A 16,876-nucleotide genomic window follows, 5' to 3' on the forward strand; every position below is an offset into this window, starting at 1 on the left:
ATACGCCGATTCCGAAACGAACGCCCGCCCGTCGCTTTTTTTTTACGTCGTTTGCGTTCAGCATTTTCCGGCGGATAGTTACCCCTGCTATATGAGGGGTAGCTAATGTTAAGTATGGTCGTCGTTCCCGCACAGAGTTTTGAATTTTTACGTCGTTTGCGTAAGTCGGACGCGAATACGGATGGCCGTAATTTAACGCCGAAAAAAATGACGTCCTAGCAACGTTATTTGGAGCATGCGCACTGGGAAATTTCACCGGCGGCGCATGCGCAGTTAAATCGGCCCGGGGACGCGCCTGATTTAAATTGTACACTCCCCCTAGATGCGGAATTTGAATTCCGCCGGGGGAGTTACGATCCGTCGGCGCAAGTTTGGAGGTAAGTGCTTTGTGAATACTGCACTAGCCTCGCAAAATTGCGCCGGCGGATCGTAAATCACATAGATTACGCGGATCTAAAGATCCGCTAATCTATGTGAATCTAGCCCTAATAGTTTACCCTCTATTGATCATGTTGAGGTACAGTGCCTTGAAATAGTTTTCATACCCCTTAAAATGTTCCACATTTTGTCATGTTACAACCAACAACATAAATGTATTTAATTGGGATGTTATGTGATAGAACAACACAAAGTGGCACATAATTGTGAAGTGGAAGGGAAATAATAAATGGTTTTCAATATTTTTTACAAATAAATATCTGATAAGTGAGACGCGCATTTGTATTTAGCCCCCTTTACTTTGATACCCCTAACTAAAATCTAGTGGAACCAATTGCCTTCAGAAGTCACCTACTTGGTAAATAGAGTCCACCTGTGTGTAATTTAATCTCAGAATAAATACAGCTGTTCTTAGAAGCCTTCAGAGTTTTTTTTTCTTAGAGAACCTTAGTGAACAAACAGCATCATGAAGGCCAAGAAACCGACCAGACAGGTCAGCGATAAAGTTTAGAAGTAAAAATATCCCCCTTCCTTTCCGGCTGCCGAGCTATCGGCATTAGCCAGTATGGGTGCCTACAATTACATGCAAGAACTATGGAGAGGAAGCAGTCAGATGTGATGTGATTTCTCCTGCTTGTCCACTGCTGGCAATATCGCCAACTGTCTGCTCTCCCTCGGGCACCACATCCTACTTGCCCAGAAAAAGATTGCAGATTAGGCTACAAGGCCAAGCAAGGGTATGTCATCTACGTTATCAGAATTAGCTGTGGTGGACGTAAGCGTCCTGTGCCCAGGGGGGGCAGCCTGTGGTAAGTCTGTGCACCATGATGTTAACCAGATCAAGTATGCTTGCAGCCTTCAGTCTGTTGCTAAAGAGCGTTTTGGCCATTACTGTGGAGGACTGAGAGTCCTTAACTCCTACTGGGTTGGTGAAGACTCTACTTACAACTTCTTTGAGATCATCCTCATTGACACTTTCCACAAGGCCATCAGACGCAATCCAGCCACCCAATGGATAACAAAAGCTGTGCACAAACACAGGGAGATGCGTGGGCTGACATCTGCTGGCAAAAAGAGTCGCAATTTCCATCTTACCATTAGTGGCTCACGTCATGCTGCCTTGATAAGACGCAACACTCTTCAGCTCCACCGTTACCGCTAACTGGAAACATACCTGTTAATTTGACATTAAAAGAAAATTGTTTTTGGACAAAAAAATAAATAATATCCCCAGCTTTGAACATCTCATGAAGCACTGTTCAATTCATTGTCCAAAAATGTAAAGAGTATATCACAACTGCAAACCTACCAAGACATGGTCATTCTAAACTGACAAGCTGGGAAAGGAGAGCATTAATCAGAGAAGCAGCCAAGAGGCCTATGGTAACTCTGAATGAGCCACATAGATCCACAGCTCAGGTGGGAGAATCTGTACATAGGACAACTATTAGTTGTGCACTCCACAAATCTGTCCTTTATTGACAAGTGGCAAGAAGAAAGCCATTGTTGAAAAAAAGCTATAAGAAGTCTAGTTTGCGAGAAGCCATGTGGGGACACAGCAAACATGTGGAAAAAGGTGCTCTGGTCAGATGAGACACACATTTTACTACGTGGTCTAAAAGCAAAATGCTATGTGTGGTGGAAAACTAACACTGCACACCACCCTGAACACACCATCCCCACCCTGAAACATGGTGGTGGCAGCATCATGTAGTGGGGATGCTTTTCTTTAGCAGGAACAGGGAAACTGGTCAGAGTCAATTGGAAAATGGATGGAGCCAAATACAGGGCAATCTTAGAAGAAAACCTGTTAGAGTCTGCAAAAGACTTGAGACTGGGGTGGAGCTTCGCCTTCCAGCAGGACAACGACCCTAAACATACAGCCAGAGCTACAATGGAATGATTTAGATCAAAGCATGTTCATATGTTAGAAGAGCCCAGTCAAAGTCCAGACTTAAATCCAATTGAGAATCTGTGGCAAGGCTGGAGACCTCCTGTCTCTTAGTGTGGAGCTGTCTCCAACTGGGAGCCATGAGGTCTTGGCACACTCTCATTATAAGGGCTGTGCTCACCTGAGCACACACCCTGCTGGTAATCACCAAAGTCTGGATACAGGGTTGGAGATCCCGTCCCACCCCAGACACTGTGGAATCTCCAAAACTACAGAGCCCCATGTCAAATTACCAAAACCTGGAGAAAGCTGCAAAAGCAGTCTTCTCCAGTCCACATCTACCCTCTGTAGTCTTGCACCTTGCAAATGTGCATACCAGGGCCCGGATTCAGAAAGGACATACAACGGCGTATCTCGTATCTCGCCGGTGTGACAAAGTCTTGCAACAACCACCATTTTATTCTCTAGGGTGTTAGAAAAAAATATATAAAGTAATTTTCTAGCAAAAACAAAAAAAAGTCTTTAACTTGTAAACACCAAATCTCAGAAAGAGGCTCAGTCCTTAACCACTTAAGACCCGGACCTTTAGGTAGCTAAAGGACCTGGCCGGGTTTTTGCGATTCGGCACTGCGCTGCTTTAACTGAAAATTGCGCGGTCGTGCAGCATGGCTCCCAAACAAAACTGGCGTCCTTTTTTTCCCCACAAATAGAGCTTTCTTTTGGTGGTATTTGATCACCTCTGCGGTTTTTAATTTTTGTGCTAGAGCGACAATTTTGAAAAAAATTCAATATTTTTTACTTTTTGCTATAATGAATATCCCCCAAAAATATATAAAACATTTTTTTTCCCTCAGTTTAGGCCGATACGTATTCTTCTACCTATTTTTGGTAAAAAAAAATCGCAATAAGCGTTTATCGATTGGTTTGCGCAAAATTTATAGCGTTTATAAAATAGGGGATAGTTTTATTGCATTTTTTTTTTACTACTAATGGCGGCAATCTGCGATTTTTTTCGCGTCTGCGACATTATGGCGGACAATTTTGACACATTTTTGGGACCATTGTAATTTTCACAGCAAAAAAATGCATTAAAAATGCATTGTTTACTGTGAAAATGACAATTGCAGTTTGGGAGTTAACCACAAGTGGGCGCTGAAGGGGTTAAGTGTGACCTCATTTGTGTTTCTAACTGTAGGGGGGTGTGACGTCATCGATTGTGTTTCCCTATAAAAGGGAACACACGATCGATGACGGCGCCACAGTGAAGAACGGGGAAGCTGTGTTTACACACAGCTCTCCCCATTCTTCAGCTCCGGGGACCGATCGCGGGACTCCAGCAGCGATCAGGTCCGCTGGTCCCACGGTCACGGAGCTTCGGACCGTGTCACGGGCGCGCGCCCACGACCCACGGCTGGGAACTTAAAGAGGACGTACCTGTACGTGCTTGTGCCCTCCACCTGACTGCTCCCACCTTGTCCTATTCTCTCCCCTCCCTTTGTGTTGGGGGTCTGTTATTGGGGGCTTTGTAATGGAGAGAAGTTTGTGTTGGGGGGCTTTGTGATGGGGGGACCTAATACAGGGGGAATCTTTGATGGGGGATCTGTAATGGAGAGGAATCGGTGATGGGGGGTTCCGTGATGAGGGGGTTCTGTGATGGGGGGGGATCTGTGATGGGGAGGGGTTCTGTGATGAGGGGAGTCTGTGAAATACTAATAAGTTTATGTTGATTAAAATTGTTCTTTATTTTAAATATTGTATTGTTTTTTCCTGTTTTTTTGTACTTCAAATAGGATGTGTGCATAGGTTCATATTTTTTTTAAACTATAGTCCGGCCTCCCAACAGTCTGAGGGACCGTGAACTGGCCCCCTGTTTAAAAAGTTTGAGGACCCCAGCTCTATGGCCTGAAGTACTTTTTTTTTACATTCAGATTTACTTTAGTGTGACCTTTGTATCCTTACCATACAATACTATCCCACCCATTACCGTATTTATTCGAGTATAACGCGCACACGTGTATAACGCGCACCCCTAATTTTCAATTAAAAATCGGTATAAAATCATTGTAATTGCCAAAAATCATTTATTGTATTTATTGTATGTCCAGCCATGTCCCCTGTATGTCCAGCCATGTCCCCCGTATGTCCAGCCATGTCCCCCGTATGTCCAGCCATGTCCCCCGTATGTCCAGCCATGTCCCCCGTATGTCCAGCCATGTCCCCCGTATGTCCAGCCATGTCCCCCGTATGTCCAGCCATGTCCCCCGTATGTCCAGCCATGTCCCCCGTATGTCCAGCCATGTCCCCCGTATGTCCAGCCATGTCCCCCGTATGTCCAGCCATGTCCCCCGTATGTCCAGCCATGTCTCCCGTATGTCCAGCCATGTCCCCTGTATGTGCAGCCATGTCACCCATATAACCAGCCATGTCCCCTGTATGTGCAGCCATGTCCCCCATATAACCAGCCATGTCCCCTGTATGTGTAGCCATGTCCCCTGTATATGCAGCCACCTACTGTTAATCACCGCGGCGCGGGAACATTACAGACAGCGTTTGTTTGAACAGCTGTTTTCCCTGCCGCGCATAGACACTCCCCCTTGCTCGCGATTGGACAGATCCGTCCAAGGGGGAGTGTCTATGCGCTATTCAAACGAAAGCTGTCTGTAATGTTCCCCACGCCGCAGGGATTAACGTTGTAGCGGCGTTGGTGGCGGCGGCGGCGGCAGGGGGAAGTATTCTAGTATCGGCGGTATTAGCGGGAGTACGAGTACTCCCGCTAATACTCGGTTTCGGTCCCGCCACTGTCATCCCACCCCAGTCCTCGTGTATAACGCGCACCCAAAACTTTGATTTTTTTTGGGGTATAAAATTTGGCGCGTTATACTCGAATGAATACGGTATGTAAAAAATATTATTTTTTACAGTCTAAATACTGTAAATCTTTGAAAACGTCCAAGTATCTCTGGCAGGACAAGAACATCAGAAGTAGGCTGTGAGCAGAGAAATGTGTTTTATGGTGTTAGATAAGAAAGCAACTCTTGCCTGTAGTTAGTTGCCTAACAATTGCTGTGTATTAATACATGTAGCTGTCTCATAATATAAGATGTCCTTCAAACATCAGGAACCAGAATATTTAGTACAAAATGTTACTCATAGCCTGCTTTTGTTTTTCATCATTGTTATTCTGCTGAAGGACACTTTTTATGAAAAAGACTTCCTTTATATTTTTACATTAGTTAGTTTCCAGAGTTAAAATATAATGACAGCAGTATAATTAGAAATAAAACATATAATTCTTGTATTGTGAAAAATTGAAATTAAAGGGTAAGTTCACCCTTACAGAAAAATCTCTAAGGTGAACTTACACAGGGCCCCCTCTTCACCCCCTCCAGTCCTGCTGACCTTTATCGCGACAATCTCCCATTCTGAGCCCCCCCGTATATCTGCTTCAGGAGTCCGGGGCTTAGAAATTCCTTTGGCATCCATACATCGTCTTCCCAGCTGACAGGGCGGGCTACGCGGCTTCTGATTGGTCAGCGCTGCCCATGTGACGGCGCCAACCAATTAGAATGCTCCGAAATGGTTCTCCTAGTGGGGTACAATTTGGAGATTCACCTGCTAGGGATTTCTAAGTCCCAGACTACTGATGCAGAAATATCAGTGCTCAGAACGAGAGATCACCGCGATCCAGGTCACAGGGACTGGGGGAGGGGGGGGTCAGGGTGAGGAGAGGGGGTCCTGTGAAAGTTCAACTTACACATTTTTCTGTAAAGGTGAACTTACCCTTTAAACATTTGTACTGAAATATATACATCTTCACCCTTTTTTATTGATAAAATTTATCATTTCACAGTATTTGGGAATAACTCCATGTGCACTGTTAGAATATGGTTGCAAATATGTGTCTTCTCAAAGCGGTATTTTGCTTTGTAAACAGTTGTTTGTGTCATACATACATGGCAAAGTAATTTTCTTATACGACTTGGTACTTAGATTTTTCTATTAATCCCCAAAAAGGATACAGTTTTTTTTTGCATGGGAGCATTGGCAAAAATGTTTTGTGCACATGAAATGTTAGCCCTAGTAAATTACATATACATTATTATTATTATTATTATTATTATTATTTTTATACAGGATTTATATAGCGCAGTGCTTTACAACATGGGGGCAGACAATACAGCTACAGTACAATTTTTAATACAGAAGGAATCAGAAAGTCCCTGCTTACAATCTTAAGTATTTAATTTGCAGTGTTTGGTGCTTACCGTATATGATGCTTTAGCAAAACGGTAATCATGCCTCAAAAACAAAGACATTTGCTATAAATCTAACCACTTAACCCTAATTTAACCCCAAGCCTAATTTTCAAGCCATCACAACTCCTGTCAGCCTTAACCCATTTGGTGTTCATTTTATGATATACCTTAGTTTCCTTCATGCTCATCCTTCAATCTGCAATCAGGAACAAAGCAAACTATGGTTGATCCCATCAAAAATTCATCAAACTACAGTCAAACTTGTCAGGAGTCATAGCTGCTCGATACTTTAATAACTCACCCACTCCTTTAATCTTCTTCTCCCTCCCTTGTGTTGCATTTAAAATTTATTTTTAAAATGTCTTATGTAAAAGGGCATCCGAACTGTATACCATATGCATTGTTAGAATGTCTTATTACATATAGCAAATTTTGAAAGGAATCTTAAAATGCAACACAAGGAGGGAGGGTAATAAAGTATCTAGCAGCTATGACTCCTGACAAATTGGACTGTGGTATGATGGATCATTGATGGAATCAACCATAGTTTGCTTTATTCCTGACTACAGACCGCAGTCCATAACTGCAGGTTCATAAAGACATAGATGAGCAAGTTTGGGGTGGAGGAACTTGACTGACCTGCATAGAGTCCTGACCTCAACCTGATAGAACACATTTGGGATGAATTAGAGTGGAGACTGTGAGCCAGGCCTTCTCGTCCACACCTCGCAAATGTGCTTCTGAAAGAATGGTCAAACATTCCCATAGACACACTACTAAACCTTGTGGACAGCCTTCCCAGAAGAGTTGAAGCTGTGTTATAGTTGAAAAGGGTGGGCCAACTCAATATTGAACCCTACGGATTAAGACTGGGATGCCATTAAAGTTAAAGGAGTTGTAAAGGAAAAAAAAATTGCCTAAAATTAATGTCTGCAAGGTAGACAGAATAGTGTAATGATTCTGTTAAAAAAATAGTAAATACCTATTAAATTCCTTCATCTATATCACCTCCGGCGTTCTAGTTTCTGTTCTCTCATTCACTTCCTGGTTTGCGGCACTCGTTCATGTAAGAACTACATTTCCCAGTATGAATTGTGGCACGCCCTATAATTCACACCTCCTTGAAGTCTCTAACACGTAGAGAGCGTCCTGCCGCACAGATGTAGTTCCCAGGAGGGGGTGAGCACGTTACTGACCACCGCAGTAAAGCCTCCCATCACGGTGGTGAGTAACAATCAGACAAGCAGGAAGTAAACAGAACAGAGAAGAAGTAGAGCAACTTCTGAGCAAAAACAAACAATGAGGAAGTGAAAAGAGGAATGTCTGCAGGTAAAGGATGCTTATTATGAAAAAAAGAAATCCTTTACAACCCCTTTAATTTGTATGTATGTATGTATGTGCTGGTATGTTCCCCAAGTTACAAACTGGGTAACTCGCTTACTTGTTGGAAAAACAGCGTGTTGCTTGTGGTATTGAAATTTTGATGTGAGCACTAATTAAATATATGTTAATTAGTTCCACAGAGGTATATCAACAGCTGCTCATTTCTAAAACAGTATCCCGCCTTTTCAGTTAAATGCAGGTACTTCTCAAAGACTATTTTCTTTATCCATACTTCTAGAGAGCAAATTGTGCATTCCTTTTTAGAAGTGTGGATGCCATTGCTGATGGCAAATTGATAATTGTGTTGTGCTGTGTTATTATACACTTTAGAAGTTTATACATTTGGTTAGATCCAGTTAGCAATTGACACTATATAGAAGGTATTCACAGTTTGTGTGCAACAAACCATTGCTGCACTAAGAGCACAATGCCTGGAAACATAAAACTCAGTGAACTGCTGCTTGTTAATTTTCTTTAATGGTGAGACTATGAAAGAAATAATCCAGGCCTACACTCGATAACATCACCAATCAGGAACAAAGGTGAGGCCACAGTGGAAGCCGTAGACCCTTTTGCTACTCCCCAGCGTGTGCTGTGATAAAAAGACAGGTTTTATTATTTTAAGCACAGTGTGCTGAGTGCTCTGTATTTATAGACTCCTTTTGAGCAATAATGTCTGCAAATGGTATATGCCATTAAAAACATATTGTTCTGGCATCCCAGGGCAGCTATTTGTTCTCCCCTCACCCTGACCAGTCTAAATCCTCCCACTCCCTCCAGGATGTTAACTCTGACCTCATCCCCTTGTTCTTGATTTTCAGCACATTTACTAACAACATCTCTTTCCTCTGGCTCCCAATTAGAAGTGACTGAGCTGACTGTCAAAGGTCAGGAGGTCAGAATATTTTCCACTAAGCACAATGTGCTACTGCTGGACTTGGAGTCATCTTCTGTACTTATGTGTCTAATTGCCCTCTGATGTTACCCTAGTTTGTTCCCATTAAATCAGGGCTCTGGGACCTATTAGACCTTAAAACGGCAGACTTACACATGTGTCCAGTAAGAGTAAATGCTATTTTTCACGTAAATGCCCTTCACTCATACTGTTTATTTGATGCCATATCTAACCAGTAGGCATTTTTCTTCATATTTTTAGCTAGGAGTTGTTTAAGGATTGAGATGTGCATGTGACTCTTGTATGATTGATATGTACAGACAGCTCTTGCATAAGCCAATAAATCTGTTAGATCAGGACAAATTGTCTATGGTCAAATATGTTGCAGGCTGGAACACCTGAAGATGAGAAAGCAAAACCATGGAAAGCCAAATCTGCCTATGTATGGGATGCTTATTTTTTTTTAACTACCTACCTGCTATAGTGGCTCTGCCCTGCCTGAGGGATAAAGCTGCCTTTTTACCCAACATTCTAAAAACCCACATGGTCCTTACAGTTCTTGTTCATTTTGCATTCATATTATAATGTGTGGATAACTTTAGAGGTTTGGAAATTACCCACTTGCCTACTGGGCACTTACTGTACCAATATGAGATTTTGTCCCTTTTTTTTTTCACACAAACAGAGCTTTCTTTTGGTGGTATTTAATCACCACCGTTTTTTTTTTTTTTTTTTTTTATCCAAAGTGTATGCTGCTACATTGATTTGGTAAAAATAATCCAAAAATAACCCAAATTAGTGTATATTATTTGGTCTTTGTGAAAGTTATAGAATCTACAAGTTATGATGCCACTTGCCAACCAGCCGCCACAGTTGTACTGGCTGCACAAATTGCCATAGGATTTGTAAGGGGTTCACTCCAAGTTTAGAACGTTAAGGACATCACTTACTGTTTCTTCTTTTAAGGGCTTTGTTTGCCCATTTTTATTAAAAGAAAGTTCAACAAAAATAAACACAGGTTTTCCTCACAGGGGTTTTCAGCATTTTTTCTCCAACATAAATGACATTCAGTCCTTTTTGCTCTCACTTACAGCCCTGCTGCTCTGGCCTTACACTCCAGGCCCTTGTCTGATTCCTACAGACTGTTCACCGACCAACTTGGTGCACACAGCTAGCAGCCTCTTGCTGCACTGGCTCCCACCTGGAACCCTCCTGACTCCAGGGCTAGACTTTCCTCTCTGCCGGGGTGGAGCCCAGAACCATGGTCAGGTTACTACTAAAAGCCCAGCATACACCTGACCAATCAGTATGCTGGCTGTTCTGAATATCTGGACCCAGGATTGGAGATTTCATCCCACCTGGATCACTTTGAAATCTCCAGGCTTCAGGTTCCAAAACAAACTTTAAAAAACACTGAGGAAACTGAAAGGCCAGTTTCCTCTTCATGTTACAAGCTCCCTAGAGCCCCACCCGTCTGGTTGAGAATTTTGGGTCACAACCTCCTTCTAGACCCTGGCAGAGCAACGCTCTGCCACAGTGTATGTCGGGCTCATACACAGCGATCTGGTATTGGTCGTATTTATATTATGCAATGTGACTGTGATGCCTACTATGTAGGAAAGACCAACAGATATGTTTTCCATCAGATCAGGGACCATGTGTCCCTGATCCGTAAGAAGGGGATGGAAACCCCTATAAGTAGGCACAGTGGATTACACTATAGATTTGATCTATCAAAAGTAAATTTCTTTGCTCTTAATCACATTCCTCTACATGAGAGAGGTGGGAACATAGACAAAAAGTTATTACAAATTGAGGCCAGATGGATTTATCAGCTGTCAGTCATTAAATATCCAGGCCTAAATGAAGCTATCATTCGTTATAAACCATGTCCTACCTTGAAAATCTCCCCCCCCCTTTTCATCTTCTTTTACTTGCTACCATTCTCCTTTAAATGGCCATTGCAAGTTGTTATACATGTTTATATTATGTTTAAAGCGGAGCTCCACCCTAAAGTGAAACTCCCGCTGATCGGAACCCTCCCCCCCTCCGGTGTCACATTTGACACCTTTCAGGGGGAGGGGGTGCAGATACCTGTCTAAAGACAGGTATTTGCACCCACTTCCAGCCACACAGTCTCGGGCAGACTGCGGGCATGACGTCACCTCCCGTCCCCTGTTGTGTTCTGGGAACACTCGGCTCCCAGTACACAACGGGAGCCAATCGGTAGGCGTAGCACGACTCGCGCATGCGCCGTAGGGAACCGGGCAGTGAAGCCGGAGCGCTTCTCTTCCTGGTTCCCTCACCAAGCATGGCGGAGTGGCAGCAGAGTGACGAGCGATCGCTCGTCCTCTGCTGTGGATGGCGCTGGACTCCAGTACAGGTAAGTGTCCTAATATTAAAAGTCAGCAGCTGCAGTATTTGTAGCTGCTGGCTTTTAATATTTTTTTCAGCGGACATCCGCTTTAATTATGTATACTGTTAGCATGGCTTGGTCTCTCACTGATGGCTAATAATGTTTTGGTTTTTAGTTATCATAATGGGGGTGTGCTCTGTTTGCCACCCTTTCCATTTTTTATCTGCAGTTAAGGGGATACTCTGTCCACCTATCTGGGTATCGTACGGAAACGTGGGGTGTCTCAGCTCACTGGTAGGCTTCTGTTGTACCATGGGTTGCCCTGTCCCCCAATTGGTAGGCACCATTGCAAATATTTCTGTTTTGGGTTTCCCCTGCCGTTCTTTCCCTCTAGGACACCGATTGGGAGATAAATCCCTTTTCCAAAGTATTTGGTAAGAGGCATGGTAAGTTTTTTGAAGTTGTAATTTTTCCCCACATATCTTTGCAAAATTTAAAAAAAAATTCTCACGAAATTGGCATACTAACAAGTTATTTCTCAAACACGGCATATGCATACTTGAAACTATACCCTAAAACACATTATACTACTCCTCCTGAGCATGGTGATACCACAGCCTAGCTACAACATGCAGGGAGCAGCGCCAGGTGTTCTAAGCACATATAGTGCCTTGAAAAAAGTATTCATACCCTTTGAAATTGTCCACATTTTGTCATGTTACAACCAAAAACGTAAATGTATTTTATTGGGATTTTATGTGAAAGACCAACACAAAGTGGCACACAATTGTAAAGTGGAAGGAAAATGTTTTTCACCTAAACTGTCACCTAAACTGACAGGCCGGGTAAGGAGAGCATTATTCAGAGAAGCAGCCAAAGACTGGTAACTCTGGAGGAGCTGCAAAGATCCACAGCTCAGGTGGGGATATCTGTCCACAGGACAACTATTAGTTGCGCACTCCACAAATCTGGCCTTTATGAAAGAGTGGCAAAAAGAAAGCCAATGTTGAAAGAAAGCCATAAGAAGTCCTGTTTGCAGTTTGACAGAAGTCATGTGGGAGATACAGCAAACATGCGGAAGAGGTTGCTCTGGCTTTTCTTCAGCAGGGACAGGGAAGCTGGTCAGAGTTGATGGGAAGATGGATGGAGTCAAATACAGGGCAATCTTAGAAGGAAACCTGTTTGAGTCTGGAAAAGACTTGAGACTGGGGCAGAGGTTCACCTTCCACTAGGACAACGACCCTAAACGTACAGCCAGAGCTACAATGGGATGGTTTAGATCAAGCATATTCATGTGTTAGAATGGCCTAGTCGAAGTCCAGACCTAAATCCAATTGAGAATCTGTGGCAAGACTTGAAAATTCCTGTTCACAGACACTCTCCATCCAATCTGACAGAGCTTGAACTATTTTGTAAAGAAAAATGGGCACAAATTTCACTCTCTAGATTTGCAAAGCTGGTAGAGAGATAGGACCAGATTCACAAAAGAGATACTACGGCGTATCTCCTGATACGCCGTCGTATCTCTGAGATCCATCTGTCGTAACTATGCGCCTGATTCATAGAATCAGGTTACGCATAGATCTCCCAAAGATCCGACAGGTGTAATTGACTTACACCGTCGGATCTTAGGCTGCAATTCTAGGCCGGCCGCTAGGTGGCGATCCCATTGCGGTCGGCGTAGAATATGCAAATGATTAGTTACGCCGATTCACGAACGTACGCTTTGCCCGTCGCTGTAAATTTACGTTGTTTCTGTAGAGATACGCAGCATAAAACTAAACCTGCCCTCTAGGTGGTCTAGCCAATGTTAAGTATGGCCGTCGTTCCCGCGTCAAAATTTGAAATTTCACGTCGTTTGCGTAAGTCGTCCGTGAATGGCGCTGGACGCCATTTACGTTAACTTCGAAACCAATGACGTCCTTGCGACATCATTTAGCGCAATGCACATTGGGTCATTTTAGGGACGGAGCATGCGCAGTACGTTCGGCGCGGGAACGCGCCTAATTTAAATGGTCCCCACCCCATTTGAATTAGGCGGGCTTGCACCGGGCGGATTTACGCTACGCCGCCGCAAGTTTACAGGCAAGTGCTTTGTGAATCAAGCACTTACGCTGAAAACTTGCGGCGGTGTAACGTAAATGGGATACGTTACGCTGCCGCAGCGTAGCCCAATTCTATGTGAATCTGGCCCATGGACGTTATAGCTCCAAGCAGGCAGGCAGGTTTATCCAGCTTCCAGCATCCAGGATCCAGCCTCCAAACTCAGCCTCGGATTTACCAGTCTCTGGTCCACCTGACACGGTCTCCTTCTTCCAGCCCTCCCCTACCCAACAGCCGCCTACCCCAGCCACCTCAACCACATCTGATACCTGTTCCACGCCACCCGCTTACACTTTAGCCCGGCTGTATAGGACAGATTGCGGCTGCAGCCTAATCCATCCAGCCTCCCACTGTTCCTTTACTACCTCTTCCTTCCGCAGGGCTGCCAGTCACAGATCTCCCCATAGTGTCCGGAGCTTACAGAGAGGTAGGCGCCGCCCACCGTGACAGTCCGCCCCCGTAACAGTCCGTGGACGTTTTTTTAGGACAGGCCGTGGCTGCGGCCTAGCAGCACGCCTACTGGCCATCCATCACTTCTCCCCGGCAAGGCTATTTCCTCAGACATCCCCCAGCCCTGAGTGTGCTCGGCAGTTGCCCCCAGCCTTACCTAAAGCCCCCCTGAGCTGACGGCCCTCCACCCCCAGCGGGAAAGACTGCGGCTCTGGCCTACCACCATCACGGTGGCCATCTTGGTACACCTTGACTATGAAGTAGGGTCAGCCCAGCCTCACCTCCCTTAGCTACCACCACTGGTTGCAGAACGTACGGTCCCAGCAACCAGTAGGGCCCCCCCCCACACTCAGACCACCCACATCAGGGAAAACCGGAAGTGCTTACCACAGTGCTACACCCAGCACTGGTCACCCCTTTTGATCACCATTACTACCACCCTTTACCTGCCACACATATGCCAGAGGATCACCAAGGGGCAACAAGCAGCCTCGACCTCCACCTACAACAGGTAAGTACCCAGGCCACCGTCACCATAGCCAGTTGGTCCAGGGTTTACCCGATCACCTTTGAGGGATCAGGAAGGGATTTTTTTCTCCCCCACTGCAGCATATTGGCCTCGCTCGACAGAGTTTTTTCATCAGCACGGTTCATCAATCAGTCACCACTGTCGCTAGCCACCAGCTGGTGGTAACCATCGCTAACCACCAGACTTTTTCACCGCGAACCATCTCATCATCGGCGTCGTTTTTGGGATCATGCTCACCCTCAAATATTCAGCAAACACTATTTGGGGCCTAAGGAATACTGCCACAACATTACAAGATACCATTCAAAAAATACTACAGAAAGAACAACTGTTAACCACTTAAGGACCGCCTCCTGCACATATACGTCGGCAGAATGGCACGGCTGGGCACATGTACGTACAGGTACGTCCTGTACTAATACCCAGCCGTGGGTCGCGGGCGCGCGCCCGCGACCTAGTCCGAAGCTCCGGGACCGCGGGACCAGCGGACCCGATCACTGCTGGAGACCCGCGATCGGTCCCCGGAGCTGAAGAACGGGGAGAGCCGTGTCTAAATACGGCTTCCCCGTTCTTCACTGTGGCGGCTGCATCGATCGTGTCATCCCTTTTATAGGGAAACACAATCGATGTCACACCTACAGCCTACAGCCACACCCCCCTACAGTTGTAAACACACTTCAGGGAACACATAACCCCATCAGTGCCCCCTTGTGGTTACCTCCCAAATTGCAACTGTCATTTTCACAATAAACAATGCATTTTAAATGCATTTTTTGCTGTGAAAATGACAATGGTCCCAAAAATGTGTCAAAATTGTCCTTGGTGTCCGCCATAATGTCGCAGTCACAAAAAAAAAACGCTGATCGCCGCCATTAGTAATAAAAACATTTTTTTATAAAAATGCAATAAAACTATCCCCTATTTTGTAAACGCTATAAATTTTGCACAAACCAACCGATAAACGCTTATTGCGATTTTTTTTACCAAAAATAGGTAGAAGAATACGTATCTGCCTAAACTGAGTAAAAAACATTTTATATATTTTTGGGGGATATTATAGCAAAAAGTTAAAAATATTGAATTTTTTTCAAAATTGTCGCTCTATTTTTGTTTATAGCGCAAAAAATAAAAACCGCAGAGGTGATACCAAATACCACCAAAAGAAAGCGCTATTTGTGGGAAAAAAAGGACGCCAATTTTGTTTGGGAGCCACGTCGCACGACCGCGCAATTGTCAGTTAAAGCGACGCAGTGCCGAATCGCAAAAAGGGGCCAGGTCCTTTAGCTGCCTAAAGGTCCGGGTCTTAAGTGGTTAAGGACTGAGCCTCTTTCTTAGATTTGGTGTTTACAAGTTAAAGACTTGTTTTTGTTTTTGCTAGAAAATTACTTTATATATTTTTTCTAACAGCCTAGAGAATAAAATGGTGGTCGTTGCAAGACTTTGTCACACCGCATTTTGGTCCAGGTCTTAAGTGGTTAAGAAACCATAGACGATCGACCATCAAAAACAGGAAGGCCCCATCGCATTTACAGCATATATAATGCGCCCTGATCAATGCCAGATTCGCAATCAAGCATAGACAGGAAATCCACGACTTCATCACTCAGCACTCATCAATCCCATTGCCAAGGCCTGCATTGACCAATTGGAAGGACTACGTCTGCAGCAACTGATAGGTGCACCCACGCATGTGTCGGGTCACACCCTCGATCTTATCTTCAAACATGATATGGACGTTAACATAATGGAGAATAGACCATTACCCTGATCACCATGCAATCAATTTCAAAATAACTAACAACACCATCCTCAAAAAACTGACAAACTCGTTAACAACACACTGGACAAGATCCCAGAAGAAACTCCACTCAGAACTCTTCAAAACGACATTATTAAATAAAAACAATTAATCAAAATCAATCAGCAGGGGAGACACTCAATTCTCCAACCAGCTCTCAAACATTTGTTGTCGAAAATTCCGACAGCAAATGTCTGATGGCGCATACACATGTTTGGAATATACGATCAAAAGCTCACATCGAACATTTGTTGTCGGAAATTCTAATCGTGTGTACGTGGCATAACACATACAGAATCTCACAAAAGTGAGCACACCCCTCACATTTTTGTAAATATTTTCTTATATATTTTCGTGTGACAAACACTGAAGAAATTACACTTTGCTACAATGTAACGTAGTGAGCGTACAGCTTGTATAACAGTGTACATTTTCTGTCCCCTCAAAATAACTCAACACACAGACGTTAATGTCTAAACCACTGGCAACAAAAGTGACAATATTTTGTGTGGCCACTATTACTTTCCAGCACTGCCTTGCCCTCTTGGGCATGGAGTTCACCAGAGCTTCACTGGTTGCTACTAGAGTCTTCTTCCACTCCTCCATGATGGCATCACGGAGCTAGTCAATTTTAGAGATCTAGCTCTAGATCCTTCCATTTGAGGATGCCCCACAGAGGCTCAATAGGGTTTAGGTCTGGAGACATGCTTGGCCAGTCCATCACCTTTACCCTCATCTTCTTTAGCAAGGCAGTATTCATTTTGGAGGTGTGTTTTG

General features: G+C 44.2%; 1 protein-coding gene and 1 pseudogene across 5 annotated transcripts in view; both read left to right on the forward strand.

Annotated features, from left to right (window-relative positions):
• BCAS3 (BCAS3 microtubule associated cell migration factor) overlaps positions 1-16,876 on the forward strand; it is a 1,469,256-nt gene that overhangs the window by 364,866 nt on the left and 1,087,514 nt on the right. The window lies entirely within an intron of this gene.
• LOC120926749 lies at positions 956-1,673 on the forward strand (annotated as a pseudogene).

Source organism: Rana temporaria, chromosome 2 (genome assembly GCF_905171775.1).
Source record: "Rana temporaria chromosome 2, aRanTem1.1, whole genome shotgun sequence".
Lineage (NCBI taxonomy): Eukaryota > Metazoa > Chordata > Amphibia > Anura > Ranidae > Rana > Rana temporaria.